Raw genomic sequence first — 16601 nt, 5'->3', positions numbered from 1 at the left:
GAAGCCCGTGAAAATTTATTTCAGAATTTTTGGAGTCCGTTTAGTATTTCTTTTTAATTTTTTCCGAGCGGAATAATTTAAAAAAAATGCGAACCGACTTAACGGGCCGTGTCCGACCTGGACACTGGCCCGGGAGGGCTTTATAAGCCGAGGCCCAGCCCCGGGGGGAAACCCTAATCCGCCCCAATCCGCCCAAGCCGCCCCAAGCCGCCGCCGCGCGCCGCCGCCGGATCCCGTCGCCGAGGTTCGCCGCCGCCTCGACTTCCGTGCCAACGTTTTTATAAAAAAAAATCGGTTTTCGTCGGTTTTTTTTGTTTCCTTTTTTAAAATAGATCGGTTTTTCCGGTTTACTTAAATAGCGAGCGTTCGTCCGTTCGTTCGTTCTAGCGAGCGTTCGTCGTTTTTCTTTTTCTCGGATTAAATCCACGATTTTTCTAATCACGATTCCTGATCCGATTTTCGTTTTAGTATAACTTTTCGCTCGTTTATCTGAATCAGGCGATTCAAGCGCCTAGAGATTCGTCTCGAAACCCTCTATTCGTTTAACCAACTTAAACAAGATTTTGCTACTGTAAAATTTGCCTTAGATCCAGATTACTAGAATGAAGTTCTTTCCTTTCGCCGTTTGACTTTCGTTGCTTCGTTCGATTTGATTCTTTTTGCAAACCGGAGTTCTTAAGTTGAACCTTCTGGTTAGATCTCTTATTTGAGTTTTACCCGTGCATTAGATGATTACTGATTGTATGCTTTTTTGTTTGTCTGCGATAGAAAATCCGGAGTGTGCCGCCTGTTGCTTCGAATCTTAGGTTTCGCGGATCATCAGCAAGGCAAGTAACACTTTGATCATACTTTTCTACTACCCAGTTTTATTGCATTAGATCAATCCTCACACATTGCATGATTAGGATCTAATTAAATTGTGGGATGGGAAGTAGATGAGGTAGTACCTATTACCTGTTATTATCAAACCTTTGGGAGTTACTTCTACGTTTGCTTATTATGCCATGCTATGCTAGTAGACGTGGATTGGGTGAGTGATATCCATGACAGATGTGAGATTGTTAACTAATGGTTTATTTAAGGTGGCAACTTAAACACACATCTGGGTGGATTGAGGCACCTGGGTATTCCAGGACTTGCCCGTTTTCTTTTGGACCGCCACCCAGGCTCAAAGGGATCATGAGACTATTCATACTAGAAACTTCCGTGTGCAGCCACAAGCTATTATGGGCTCTAGCATAGTTGACTAAGTCGTGCGAACTCTTACAGTGGTAGACTAGCAGATGTAGGGGATGTAGGTGGTACGGTCTACCTGATCGTAAGGTGCTAGCGCTTCTGAAAGACTATGTCTTGGTCATTCGTCTTCTGAAACACCCTGTAGTGCAAGAAACCAAGCGGAGGCGATCGAGTCTTGTGGGGAAAAGTGCGCAAACCTCTGCAGAGTGTAATAAACTAATCATGGTTAGCCGTGTCCCTGGTTATGGACATCTTGAGTATCTAGTACCTGGATTTTCATGTGAATCTCAACATGTTACTCTAAATAAATTTTGTTGGGTTATGTTTAATGATGATGCTTTATTGGGATTGAGAATGCTGTCAACCATTCTCAATGTTTAACAACTACCATGATAGTTAAATAAATTTTATTCCTTTGAAGTAGGGAACAATTGGCTTTACGCAAAACTGTAACCATAGAGCTTTCCACCAGCCAAATATGCATATAGTATAGCTGTTTCATTCCATTACTCTCTATGTGTTACCTTGCCAGCATATTCCATGTGCTGACCCGTTTTCGGGCTGCAACGTTAATGTTGCAGACTTTTCAGACGACGATTAAGGAGTTTTTAGGTCGTGGTTCTATACTCAGTGATGCCGTTGGAGTTGATGGACTCACTTATCTTCCAAGCCTTCCGCTGTTATCGTTATTAGATGGCCTTAAGCCATATTTATTGTAATAAGTTCTCTTTTGAGACACTCGGTGTAATAAGTGTGTGACTGCTACTCTGCTATAAATCCTCTGAGTACTGTGTGGTGTCAGCATTACAGATCCAGGGATGACACCGGAGTACAGAGATCAGACCGTTTGAGGTCTGGTCGCTACATTATACATCTCAATGATTCATAGAACATAACAAACATATACTAGTTCACAGCAAAAGACAAAGTTGTGAGAAGGTTTACAAATCAGGAAAAAAACAAGCAAGGCTTCTCTCTGAGCAAAGGGCCTCCCGGCAGGCTTAAATTTCCTGGAGTTCACTCTCATTTTTTCTTGTTGCCACCATTCAGGGTTAGGTTCTCTCATTCCAGAATAACCAATTATAATTGTGGTATCAGCTGGAATGCTGAACTGAACCATGCAGTGTACTGACCAGCTGAAATGCTTGTGCATTCCACTAAATTTAAGCACCGCTATTTGCAGAAATAAGCAGACCACAATGCTTGTTGTCCGTGCACCTATCCAAAAAAACCGTCGTGCAACCATGCCAGCTAGTCCTTGGTCCATCGATGAATTGGTAGAAAGTGCATTCCGGACTAGGATGCAGTTGTTTTTGCTCGTCCCTGCACTGCAATCAGGAGGTAAAACGTACGAATCAGCTTCTTTTAGATTGCGTTGGTCATTCTACCTTAGTTACTACAATGTAGGGATACCTTGAAGACGGGAGGTTAGACGACGGCAGCGAGGGATAGCCATCTCATTTTGCATAGTTGTACTAAAACTGAGGTGTGTGCTTTTGATTGTGCGGATAGAAACGATACGGAGACAGACATCCCGAAATGATATGGAGACAGACATTCCTGTTTGCGCAAATAAGATATACGGTTATTTAAACAGTGACAGATATTACTACTTTCCCCCGTTTCCCTTAGAACCAAGTCCTAGATTCATGCTACAGCTTTCCCACTTTCTTCCCTGTTTGAACCAACGCTTTGAGTCGACTGTATGAAATAGCTTTACTTCTAATCTACTACTACTATAATGCGGCAGTTTTGAAATTGGATTTACCACTCCATCTTCGGTTCTCCCGCCCAAACAAGCATTGGCTCAAAATCCACCGTTCATTTCCCCTCTCATGCATATCACTGCCGTCCATCAAACAAAGGATGACATGATCTGACGGCTAAGATCTGCTGGATTCGCTCCCGCTCCTTGTGCACATGGCCGACTCTGCTCTCCAAGTAAACAAATAAAGAAGTCCCCGTTGAATCTGGATTGCACCTACTGAAGTTGAGAAATGTCTAGAAACTGCTGCCACCTCCTCACATGCAAGTATGACAAGTTGGCAAATAGCTAGCACATTTTGGTTCCCTGTTGTCAACTGGGAAATAAACACTCTAGTACTAACTTATTTTTTTAGATTACTGTAAAAATGGATTTTTTTAGATGCCGCTATACTGCAAAGTTTACACTGTTCACATAACATAACATTGCATGGCTGATGCTAGCTAAAGTTTTATTCTACTTCTTCAAGAAATGTAATATTTTTATTATTCACAGAAAAAGTGTAATATTTTATTTCAGTCATACATAAGCTATACCTCAAGCTAATACAGGACATGAGTGTCTGTCAGACCTAAATGACTTATTTAGTTGCACAAAATAGTCCATAAACATGCATGTAAACCGTCAAACAACTCTGGAACTATACATCAGTGGAACCTAGGAAACAGCATATAATAAAACTACAACTTTTATCTTGTAATCAAATTCTTACTTGGAACTCAGTTTGATTTGTGCAAGTGATTTGCTTCTTATTTCAGAATAGTCCTTAGATCATGCAAACAAGCACACTATGATATCTACTCAAGATACGAGTACCCATTTCTCTCTCTAAAAAGAAGGTATATGAGTATCTATCATACAGAACATACGTGCAAAGCACGTCCCTTAGTAGAAGTCTAGGTGGCTTTGGAACAGCGGACGGAAGTAGAAAAGGATCCACATGAAGGGAGCTGAGGCAGTAGAGCAAGGTAGGTTTCGAAGGAATATATACCTGAGGGTCATCGGCATGTCGCAAAGACGGCGTCGAGAGGCCGCATCTTGGCCACAATACCATAGGGAGGAAGAAGGGGTCGGAGGCCCTCCCAGGCCGGTGCTCTCTCGGAGAGAACGGCACGACCGCCGATCGGGATGCACGGGCAGCCGTTGGTCTCCTCCCTCGCCGCCGACGACAGCATGAACGATGCACCTACACCCCTGCCCCAGTCGAGGTTTTTCCGGCCGGATTTGTGACCAGCCATGAGCTGAGAGAGAGTGTGGCCACCTATGTGTTGCTTAGATCTGGAGAGCATGAGAGAGTGAACGAGAGGAACCCTAGTAAAGCAAGCGCTAAGGCTCCTGCTTTTATATATAGTGGAGTGATTTTGTTGTACCAGCTTCAAAAAATGCGCTCCTACGTGTACCCGCGAGTGGGTGTGAGAGAACTAGTGCGTGCGTGCACCGCTTCTCTTCGTGAGAGTACAATATACTATGCCCAAAGAACGTTCGCCGCAAGACTAATAGTACAAGTGTGTGACGTGTGAGCTAAAATAAAATGTGCGCACCGTCTTTTGTTTTTTAGAAGTTCTGACGGTAGGGTGTGAAGAGCACATATGTGCGTGACGTTTACCTGCAGATAGACGATGTGTGCGACATGCGAGTCTGTGAGAGGACTCGGGAGAGTCGTGACTCGTGAGGGTGCGTGTGCGTGAGAGAGAGAGGGGGGCACGTATCAATGCAATGCATGTGTCCGTAAATCATTATCCGACAAACGTTTGCCACAAGCCTTTTCCTAACGAACGCCGTAAGGACCGTTAGATCGGCATCCGACAGTGTCAGTTTTGCCATGTCATTTAACAGAACAGCCACTCCTACACACAAATCTTCCACGTGAGTGTTAGCAACTGTCGTATGCTCCCTCCATTCCGAAATGCAGTGCATATAGCTTTATTGAAAATTCGAACCCCGCAAACTTTTACCGAGTTTTCGTGTACCAAATTGCACATGTAGAATACCATGTATATATCATTTCATTCATCTTCGAGAGGTAACTATAAAATTGGGTGAGGAGTCTACAAAGAAAGACCATCGTATCACCCGCAGCAATTTCAAGCATCCTTTAGTGTCGAGGAACATCATAGGAACTCTATATGATATGATTTTTATAGGATTTTTTCCTTTAGAGCCAATTGGTTCATAGGAATAGATTCATATACTCCACATTTCAAAGGAAATAAACATGATATCATTTCTATAGCTTTAGAGCCACTTGGTTCATATGAATGGATTCCTATACTCCCTTAATTTCAAAGGAAAATAAACATTAGCATATATTCAATAGAAAAGTTCCTATGATATGAACCAAATTACATCTCTTTTCTAATCCCTCCTCATAGGAATTGAGAAACATGTCATCTCTATATTCAATAGAAAAGTTCCTGTGATGTGAAGCAAATGACATCTCTTTTCCAATCCCTACTCATAGGAATTGAGATGCTCCATGTCATCTCTTTCCCTACAACTTCCATGTATACATCTTCTATTCCTAAATAGATAGTACAACCCACTAGTAGCTTTTTTCCAAAACATGCAACTATGGCACAAGAACTATATAGTGTGCCAATAACTTTGAAAGATGGTCGTTGGATGAAGCTAACCCGACATAGCAAAGATAGGCAAATCCAAGCACTACTGGCCGTTGGATATCATCAACATTCCACCAGATCTGCCACATGTACAATTTAGAAGACTCCATGGTTGAACTTAAGCATAATGCACAAACCTCAAAACACAAGCACTTCTCCTTTGTTCCAGAATCTTATGTATCATAATTGATTATTTTTTTCTAAATGAATGGCCATTATTTGTTTTTTACTTTATGATTTACTCCCTCCATTCCAAAATAGATGACCCAACTTTGCACTAACTTTGGTGCAAAGTTGGGTCATCTATTTTGGAAAGGAGGGAGTACAATGCACAACCCCATGAATCTTAACATTTTTATAGAACTTATTGATTTTTAATGAGATGAACTATAAGAACTAAACGAACAACTACATCATGCATATATGACTCAAAGCTTTACATCCTATAGTGTGTATTTATTCATAATTTGGTTTCGAAATCTCATGCGTTCAATACATGTGTACCTTACTAGTTTTGAGTAGAGTAGAAAATTTCACGCGGCCCCGGGTATATCAAAATGTAGGGCCCATGCATCATTGCCTTTCGGTCGAACCTACGTCCACAACTTTTTGTATGTACTATATCTCAACTGGTCCCCGAACCCAAAATGCTGCCTCATTCCCGTAAAACCAAGCGGCCCACACATATTTAAGGCGTCGGCTCGAACCCGTTTACTACGACGTGGCCCCGCACGCCGTAATACTCCTACAAACCCTACCGCCGCACTCATCATCGGTTTTCTTCAAGAGGACAAGGGAGAAGCCGATTTGTAGTGGAGGCGCTTTCAAAAAAAGGAACTGTAGTGGAGACCCCTACCCTAGGGTGTCCTGGGTAGCTGCCGCACGCATCATTGTTTTCTCTTTTCTTTATGCTCTTGCGCCCTAGAGTGAAATGATGGTTGCTTCGTCCGTCCAGCTTAATGCGGGAAAGGTGGGGCTTTGTGATTTGACCCCTCGTCGCTCACGATGCTATTTTTGTATAGTGTAGGTTTATCTTAGTAATGTATTCGGCCGAAACCTTCATAGGAGCCCAACATGCCAACATTCGTCAGGCCCATTCCAATTGGCCTAAAAATGATTACGGGCCGAAATTGGCATGTAGCCCACTAAAAATATCTGGGCCTAAATCAACATAAGCTTTCATATTTTTCTGGTAGGCATGTGCCCATAGTGGGCCTTTAACAGGCCTAAACATAATTTGGGCCCTCAGTAAAAATAGGCTGTTTACAGGTGTAAATATCTCGAGCCCATAAAATACAGGGGCCTTTAATAGACCGAAAGTGAGATTGGGCTGTGCCAAATAACCCACTGGACTTTAACAGGCCGAAATTCGGACGGGCCGTAAATGCGCCGACCTAATACACGGGCCTTTAATAGGGCGGAACTTCGGTCGGGCTAGATTATCATCATTTTTATATGGGTCGTTAATGGGCCCGATATGACATTGGGCCACATATGGCCCATGGTTTACGTCCGGCGTTAACAGGCCGAAAATGACAACAAGCCGAAAGTGGCCCAAAGCTATAGCGGGCCTCTAACAGGCCGAATGTCAGACATGGCCGAATATGACCCAAATCCTTCACGGTCGTTTATGGGCCGAAAGTTTTGATGGCCTGTAAATGGGCCCAAATGAAGCCGGACCATTAACAGGCCGGAAATACACCGGGCCATAATTCGGCCCAATTACTTAGCGAACTGTTAACGGGCCAGAAATGACCATGGGCCGCGTTGATGACAAGTTTAGGACAGGCCGTTGACGGGCCGATTTGACAGAGAATGTTGGGCCTTTAGCTGGGCCGGCCCATTATGGTCGGCATAATCTAGTGGGCCTTTAGCTAGGCCGGCCCATTGTGGTCCGCAAAATCTTGTGGGCCTTTAGCTGGGCCAGCCCATTGTGGTCGGCAAAATTGTGTGGGCCTTTAGCTGGGCCGGCCCATTATGGTCCGCTAAATTTGGTGGGCCTTTAGCTGGGCTGGCCCATTATGGTCCGCTAAATCTTATGGGCCTTCGGTTGGGCCGGCCCATTTAATCTTTGTGGGCCACTTTTGGGCCGGTCCACGTGTCAACATATCATTAGCCCATCTCGACCGTTGGATGAGTGACACCTGTGCCAACGCGGAGCTGACGCGTGGATCCGTCAGCCAATGAGAATTTTACACGTGGAAAATCGGCATTGGTCGTGGCTGTTAACGGGTTATCGGATCCAAAATCCGACCCGATAGCTTAACGGCGTTCCGTTACGGTGGATGCCACGTGTCGGTCACCCTTGACGAAAGCACTTCTGTGACGCGCGATTTATCGTCATGGAAGTGGACACTTCCATGATGATAATTTTGGCAATGTCATGGAACACTTCTACGACAGCACAGGTATGACTATCTTGATTCTGTCATAAATTTGTCATGGATGTACATGCATGACAGAAAACGCGACCTACTGTGACAAACACATATCATCACGGAAGTGTATTTTTTGGTAGTGTAATTTATTTATTTATTACCAAAAGTGCATATGCCATTTATTTATTTATGAGCAAAACGGGATACCCCCCCCCCCGATTTCTGTTAATAGAAATCATTAGATGTTCACAACACTATGCCCAGCCTGCTACAGAGGTTGCATTCATTACTAGTTTCAGCAAAGTGCTCATGTCATAGCCACTGAATACATCACGAGTGCTACATACACTGCAAATAAAGAGACAATCATCCTACAGAGCACATCAATTTTCCCCATTATCTTCACAAGCTCTTTCATCTCCTCATTGCTATTAAGGTCGTTTAGCAGCTGTTGCTTGGCCATGATCAGAGGAACTGCATCTTTAAGCTTCTACTCTGCATCTTCCTCTTCTGCTGTTCCTTTAGTTACTTGTCCAACACCCCAACCTGTTGGTATTGGGATTCCTCGGCTAACCAAATAATCAGCGTAGTTGCGTTCCCCCACATCAGCAACTTCCCAGAAATACAAATCACACGAATCTTCCCTTTTCTGCACAAATCAAATTGGAAGATCATCAACCAAACTATTAAAAACATCAGCAACTGAAAGCAGCAGAACAACACTTAAACATATTATTAACCCATGATTCGGGCATTTGTAGAAGACTCGGCCAGGGTTGAGGATTGTGGTTGAGACGCGACGGATGACTCTGCGTGATTTGCAGCAGTGGCACCACACCAATGGCAGCGGGTTGCGATGAGCAACTGGCTGAAGGAAATATGCCCTAGAGGCAATAATAAAGTTGTTATTTATATTTCCTTATATCATGATAAATGTTTATTATTCATGCTAGAATTGTATTAACCGGAAACTTAGTACATGTGTGAATACATAGACAAACATAGTGTCACTAGTTTGCCTCTACTTGACTAGCTCATTGAATCAATGATGGTTATGTTTCCTAACCATAGACATGAGTTGTCATTTGATTAACAGGATCACATCATTAGAGAATGATGCGATTGACTTGACCCATCCGTTAGCTTAGCACGATGATCGTTTAGTTTGTTTCTATTGCTTTCTCCATAACTATACATGTTCCTATGACTATGAGATGATGCAACTCCCGAATACCGGAGGAACACTTTGTGTGCTACCAAATGTCACAACGTAACTGGGTGATTATAAAAGTGCTCTACAGGTGTCTCCGATGGTGTTAGTTGAGTTGGCATGGATCAAAATTAGGATTTGTCACTCCGATTGTCGGAGAGGTATCTCTGGGCCCTCTTAGTAATATACATCATAATAAGCCTTGCAAGCAATGTAGCTAATGAGTTAGTTATGGGATGTAGCATTACGGTGCGATTAAAGAGACTTGCCAGTAACGAGATTGAACTAGGTATTGAGATAACGATGATCGAATCTCGGGAAAGTAACATACAGATGACAAAGGGAACAATGTATACCGTTATGCGGTTTGACCGATAAAGATCTTCGTAGAATATGTAGGAGCCAATATGAGCATCTAGGTTCCGCTATTGGTTATTGACCGGAGACATGTCTCGGTAATGTCTACATAGTTCTCGAACCCGTAGGGTCCGCACGCTTAACGTTCGGTGACGATCGGTATTACGAGTTTATGTGTTTTGATGTACCGAAGGTAGTTCGGAGTCCCAGATTTGATCACGGACATGACGAGGAGTCTCAAAATGGTCGAGACATAAAGATCGATATATTGGAAGCCTATGTTTGGACATCGGAATGGTTCCGGGTGAAATCGGGAGTATACCGGAGCACCGGGAGGTTACCGGAACCCCCCGGGAGGTATATGGGCCTTATTGGGCCTTAGTGGAAGAGAGGGAGAAGAAGCAAAGGAAGGGGTGCGTCCACCAAGCCCAATCCGAATTGGGAGGGGGGCGCCCCCCTTTCCTTCCTTCTTCCTCCTCATTCCTTCTCTCCTAAAACCAAACAAGGGAAGGGGGAAGCATCCTACTCCCGGTGGGAGTAGGACTCCCTTGGGCGCGTATAGAGAGGTCGGCCCCTCCCCCTCCTCCACTCTTTTATATACGGGGGAGGGGGCACCCCATGGACAGACAAGTTGATCATTGATCTTTTAGCCGTGTGTGGTGCCCCCCTCCACCATAATCCACCTCGGTTATATCGTAGCGGTGCTTAGGCGAAGCCCTGTTCTAGTAGCATCATCATCACCGTCATCACGTCGTCGTGCTGACGAAACTCTCCCTCAAATCTTTACTGGATCGTGAGTTCACGGGACGTCACCGAGCTGAACGTGTGCAGATCACGGAGGTGTCGTACCTTCGGTGCTAGATCGGTCGATCGTGAAGACATACGACTACATCAACCGCGTTGTCATAACGCTTCCACTTACGGTCTACGGGGGTACATAGACGATACTCTCCCTTCTCGTTGCTACGCATCACCATGATCTTGTGTGTGCGTAGGATTTTTTTTGAAATTACTATGTTCCCCAACAGTGGCATCCGAGCCAGGTTTATGCGTAGATGTTCTATGCACGAGTAGAACACAAAGGAGTTGTGGGCGTGGGTATATACATATTTCTTGCCGTCACTAGTTGATTCTTGATTCAGCAGCATTGTTGGATGAAGCGGCCCAGACCGACATTACGCGTACGCTTACGCGAGACTGGTTCTACCGACGTGCTTCGCACACAGGTGGCTAGTGGGTGTTCTGTTTCTCCAGCTTTAGTTGAATCAGATTCAATGAACAAGGTTCTTTCTGAAGATCAAAAGGCAATCACTATACCGCGTTGTGGTTATTGATGCGTAGGTAAGAACAGTTCTTGCTCAGCCCATAGCAGCCACGTAAAACTTGCAACAACAAAGTAGAGGACGTCTAACTTGTTTTTGTAGGGCATGTTGTGATGTGATATGGTCAAGATATGATGCTAAATTTTATTGTATGAGATGATCATGTTTTGTAACATAGTTGTCGGCAACTGGCAGGAGCCATATGGTTGTCGCTTTATTGTATGAAATGCAATCGCCATGTAATTGCTTTACTTTATCACTAAGCGGTAGCGATAGTCGTAGAGGCAATAGTTGGCGAGACGACAACGATGCTTCGATGGAGATCAAGGTGTCAAGCCGGTGATGATGGCGATCATGACGGTGCTTTGGAGATGGAGATCAAAGGCACAAGATGATGATGGCCATATCACTTATATTGATTGCATGTGATGTTTATCCTTTATGCATCTTATTTTGCTTAGTTTCTGCGGTAGCATTATAAGATGATCTCTCACTAAATTTCAAGGTATAAGCGTTCTCCCTGAGTATGCACTGTTGCTACAGTTTGTCGTGCCGAGACACCACGTGATGATCGGGTGTGATAAGCTCTATGTTCACATACAACGGGTGCAAGCCAGTTTTGCACACGCAGAATACTCGGGTTAAACTTGACGAGCCTAGCATATGCAGATATGGCCTTGGAACACTGGAGACCGAAAGGTCGAGCGTGAATCATATAGTAGATATGATCAACATAGTGATGTTCACCATTGAAAACTACTCCATCTCACGTGATGATCGAACATGGTTTAGTTGATATGGATCACGTGATCAGTTAGATGATTAGAGAGATGTCTATTTAAGTGGGTGTTCTTAAGTAATTTGATTAATTTAACTCTAATTTATCATGAACTTAGTACCTGATAGTATTTTGCATGTCTATGTTGTTGTAGATAGATGGCCCGTGCTGTTGTTTCGTTGAATTTTAATGCGTTCCTAGAGAAAGCAAAGTTGAAAGATGATGGTAGCAACTACATGGACTAGGTCTGTAACTTGAGGATTATCCTCATTGCTGCACAGAAGAATTACGTCTTGGAAGCACTGCTAGGTGACAAACCCGCTGCAGGAGCAACGCCAGATGTTGTGAACTCCTGACAGAGCAAAGCTGATGACTACTCGATAGTCCAGTGTGCCATGCTTTACGTCTTAGAACCAGGACTTCAACGATGTTTTGAACGTCATGGAGCATATGAGATGTTCCAGGAGTTGAAGTTAATATTTCAAGAAAATGCCCGGATTGAGAGATATGAAGTCTCCAATACGTTCTACAGCTGCAAGATGGAGGAGAATAGTTCTGTCAGTGAACATATACTCAGAATGTCTGGGTACCACAACCACTTGACTCAACTGGGAGTTAATCTTCCTGATGATAGTGTCATTGATAGAGTTCTTCAATCACTGCCACCAAGCTACAAGAGCTTCATTATGAACTATAATATGCAAGGGATGGATAAGACGATTCCTGAGCTCTTCACAATGCTAAAAGCTGCGGAGGTAGAAATCAAGAAGGAGCATCAAGTGTTGATGGTCAACAAGACCACCAGTTTCAAGAAAAAGGGTAAAGGGAAGAAGGGGAACTTCAAGTAGAAAAGCAAGCCAGTTGCTGCTCAAGTGAAGAAACCCAAGTCTGGACCTAAGCCTGAGACTGAGTGCTTCTACTGCAAAGGAACTGGTCACTGGAAGTGGAACTGCCCCAAGTATTTGGCGGAGAAGAAGGATGGAAAAGTGAAAGGTATATTTGAGATACATGTTATTGATGTGTACCTTACTAATGCTCACAGTAGTGCCTGGGTATTTGATACTGGTTCAGTTGCTAACATTTGCAACTCGAAACAGGGGCTAGGGATTAAGCGAAGATTGGCTAAGGACGAGGTGATGATGCGCGTGAGAAATGGTTCCAAAGTCGATGTGATCGCCATCGGCACGCTACCTCTACATCTACCTTCGGGATTAGTTTTAGACCTAAATAATTGTTTGGTGCCAGCGCTGAGCATGAACATTATATCTGGATCTTCTTTGATGCGAGACGGTTATCCATTTAAATCAGAGAATAATGGTTGTTCTATTTATATGAGTAATATCTTTTATGGCCATGCACCCTTGATGAGTGGTCTGTTTTTACTAAATCTTGATAGTAGTGATACACATGTTCATAGTATTGAGGCCAAAAGATGCAGAGTTGATAATGATAGTGCAACTTATTTGTGGCACTGCCGTTTAGGTCATATTGGTGTAAAGCACATGAAGAAACTCCATTCTGATGGACTTCTAGAATCACTTGATTATGAATCACTTGGTACTTGCGAACCATGCCTCATGGGCAAGATGACTAAAACTCCGTTCTCCGGAACAATGGAGCGAGCAATAGAGTTATTGGAAATCATACATACTGATGTATGTGGTCCAATGAACATTGAATCCCGCGGCGGATATCGTTATTTTCTCACCTTCGCAGATGATTTGAGCAAATATGGGTATATCTACTTAATGAAACATAAGTCTGAAACATTTGAAAAGTTCAAAGAATTTCAGAGTGAAGTGGAAAATCATCGTAACAAGAAAATCAAGTTTTTACGATCTGATTGTGGAGGCGAATATTTGAGTTATGAGTTTGGACTTCATTTGAAACAATGCGGAATAGTTTCACAACTCACGCCACTTGGAACACCACAGCGTAATGGTGTGTCTGAATGTCACAATCGTACTTTACTAGATATGGTGCAATCTATGATGTCTCTCACTGATTTACTGCTATCATTTTGGGGTTACGCTTTAGAGATAGCTGCATTCACATTAAATAGGGCACCATCTAATTCCGTCGAGACGACACCTTATGAACTGTGGTTTGGCAAGAAACCCAAGTTGTCATTTCTTAAAGTTTGGGGCTGCGATGCTTATGTGAAAAAGCTTCAACCTGATAAGCTCGAACCCAAATCGAAGAAATGTGTCTTCATAGGATACCCAAAGTAGATTGTTGGGTACACCTTCTATCACAGATCTGAAGGCAAGATATTTGTTGCTAAGAATGGATCCTTTCTAGAGAAGGAGTTTCTCTCGAAATAAGTGAGTGGGAGGAAAGTAGAACTTGACGAGGTAATTGTACCTTCTCCCTTATTGGAAAGTAGTTCATCACTAAAATCAGTTCCGGTGATTCCTACACCAATAAGTGAGGAAGCTAACGATGATGATCATGAAACTTCTGATCAAGTTACTACTGAACCTCATAGGTCAACCAGAGTAAGATCCGCACCAGAGTGGTACGGAAATCCTATTCTGGAAGTCATGTTACTTGACCATGATGAACCTACGAACTATGAGGAAGCGATGATGAGCCCAGATTTTGCAAAATGGCTTGAGGCCATGAAATCTGAGATGGGATCCATGTATGAGAACAAAGTATGGACTTTGGTTGACTTGCCCGATGATCGGCAGGCCATAGAGAATAAATGGATCTTCAAGAAGAAGACTGACGCTGACGGTAATGTTACGGTGTACAAAGCTCGACTTGTTGTGAAAGGTTTTCGACAAGTTCAAGGAGTTGACTACAATGAGACCTTCTCACCCGTAGCGATGCTTAAGTCCGTCCGAATCATGTTAGCAATTGCCGCATTTTATGATTATGAAATTTGGCAAATGGATGTCAAAACTGCATTCCTTAATGGATACCTTAAAGAAGAGTTGTATATGATGCAACCAGAAGGTTTTGTCGATCCAAAAGGTGCTAACAAAGTGTGCAAGCTCCAGCAATCCATTCATGGACTGGTGCAAGCCTCTCATACTTGGAATCACTACAAAAAAGACACATCCGTGACATTTTGGGCCGAACGAAAAAAATTTCTGTCATACATATGACACTTCTATGATGATAATTGTAACAAAACCCGGTATCATCATAGATGTGGAGGGATCCTACTTCTATGACAAAAAATCATGACAGAAAATGGGATTTTCGTCCTGGGCGGGCCAGAGACGCGGATGCATGAAATTCTTTGGGCTGTCCATGACGGAAAAAACCGTGGTAGAAGCGAGGGGGAGGAAAATTTCGGGGAGTTCTCGGTTACGGTGGGAGGCCGGGGGCCGAGCGATGCGTGTTTCTCTCGTACACGTACGTGCGTGTGTGCGAGGCGTTGGCTCTAACTGAACCTGAGCGAGGCGTTGGTCTCTAACTGAACCCGAGCGATTGCACTGCAGGCTACGCGTTACTGAACCCGAGGGATCGATCGATGGCTGTTAACTGAACCCGATCGAGTGATTCCTTCGCTACTGCTGCTAACTGAAGCCGATCAATGGTATGAACAGTGAGCGTTGCAGGGGGGGGTTGGATGAACAGTGAGCGGTGGCGTTGCCTCTGGATGAACAGGACCCCGTGGTGTGGTGGAGGGCTGGATGAACAGTAGACGATGGAGGGTGCCCGTGGAGGGGTGGATGAACAGGACCCCGTGGTGTGGAGGGCTGGATGAACAATAGACGGTGGAGGTGTGGTTGAACAGGACCCCATGGTGTGGAGGGCTGGATGAACAGTAGACGATGGAGGGGTGCTCGTGGAGGGGTGGTTGAACAGGACCCCGTGGTGTGGATCGCTGGATGAACAGTAGACGGTGGAGGGGTGGTTGAACAGTAGCTAATGGAGTAGCGCGCGGTGGAGGCTGGATGAACAGGAGCCCGTGGAGGCTGGAGGAGGTCAACAGTGGAGATGAACAGTATCCCATGGAGTCCCATTTTGCGGTACGCCACACCCCTCCCGATGAACAGGACCCCCGTTTCGACCGTAGCGCTCCAACACAAGTCCGTTTCGTCCGTTTTGCGGTACGCCACACCCCTCCCGATCAACAGGACCCCCGTTTCGACTGTAGGAGGTCTGTTTCCTCCGTTTTGCGGTACGTCAGACCCCTCCCGATGAACAGGATCCCGTTTCGAACGTGGCCGGTCAAACACAAGGCTATTTCCTTCGTTCTGCGGTACGCCAAGCCTCGTTTCCATCGCCTGTTCCGTCCAAGCCCTCCCGATGAACACGACGCATTTTGTTGCCTCCCCATGAACATGACGCATTCCGTTGCCTCCCCATGAACACGACGCATTCTGCTGCCTTCCCATGAACACGACGACGACGTTGTTTCCCCGTTCGGACCCAGCCATGTACACGAGCCCTGGCCGTACGTATGCGCGAGTAGGCGTTCGAGACCCCGCCCGTATGTACACATACGTGGCCGTATTTTCTTTCTTGCACCCTGGCCGCTGTACGTACGTGTACATGCTACGTGCACACCTCTACTACGACACGTTCGCGCCTCTACTACGACACGTGCGCGCCTCTACATCGACCAGTATGTACGTACACGTTCGCGACTAGAATGACAACGCTATGTACGCTTCGACCAGGTGGGTCCCGACTGTCAGGCACTACCATGCCTGCGAAGATGTAGCTGGTGGGTCCCAGCAGTCAGGGGGCGAATCGGTTTTTTTTGCCCGGACGCACTTCCGTGCATGCGAAGGTGTAGCTGGTGGGTCCCAGCAGTCGGGGGGCGAATCGTTTTTTTTTCGGACGCACTTCCTTGCGTGCGAAGATGTAGCTCGTGGGTCCCAGCAGTCAGGGGGCGAATCATTTTTTTCACGAAATATGGTGGCCCGTCCGGTGGGTCCCCGCTGTCAGGTGGAGGAATAATTATTTTGCGC

Source organism: Triticum urartu, chromosome 7 (assembly GCF_003073215.2).
Source record: "Triticum urartu cultivar G1812 chromosome 7, Tu2.1, whole genome shotgun sequence".
In the NCBI taxonomy this organism is placed as follows: domain Eukaryota; kingdom Viridiplantae; phylum Streptophyta; class Magnoliopsida; order Poales; family Poaceae; genus Triticum; species Triticum urartu.
The sequence above is the reverse complement of the archived record's forward strand: the minus strand, read 5'-3'. Positions refer to the sequence as shown.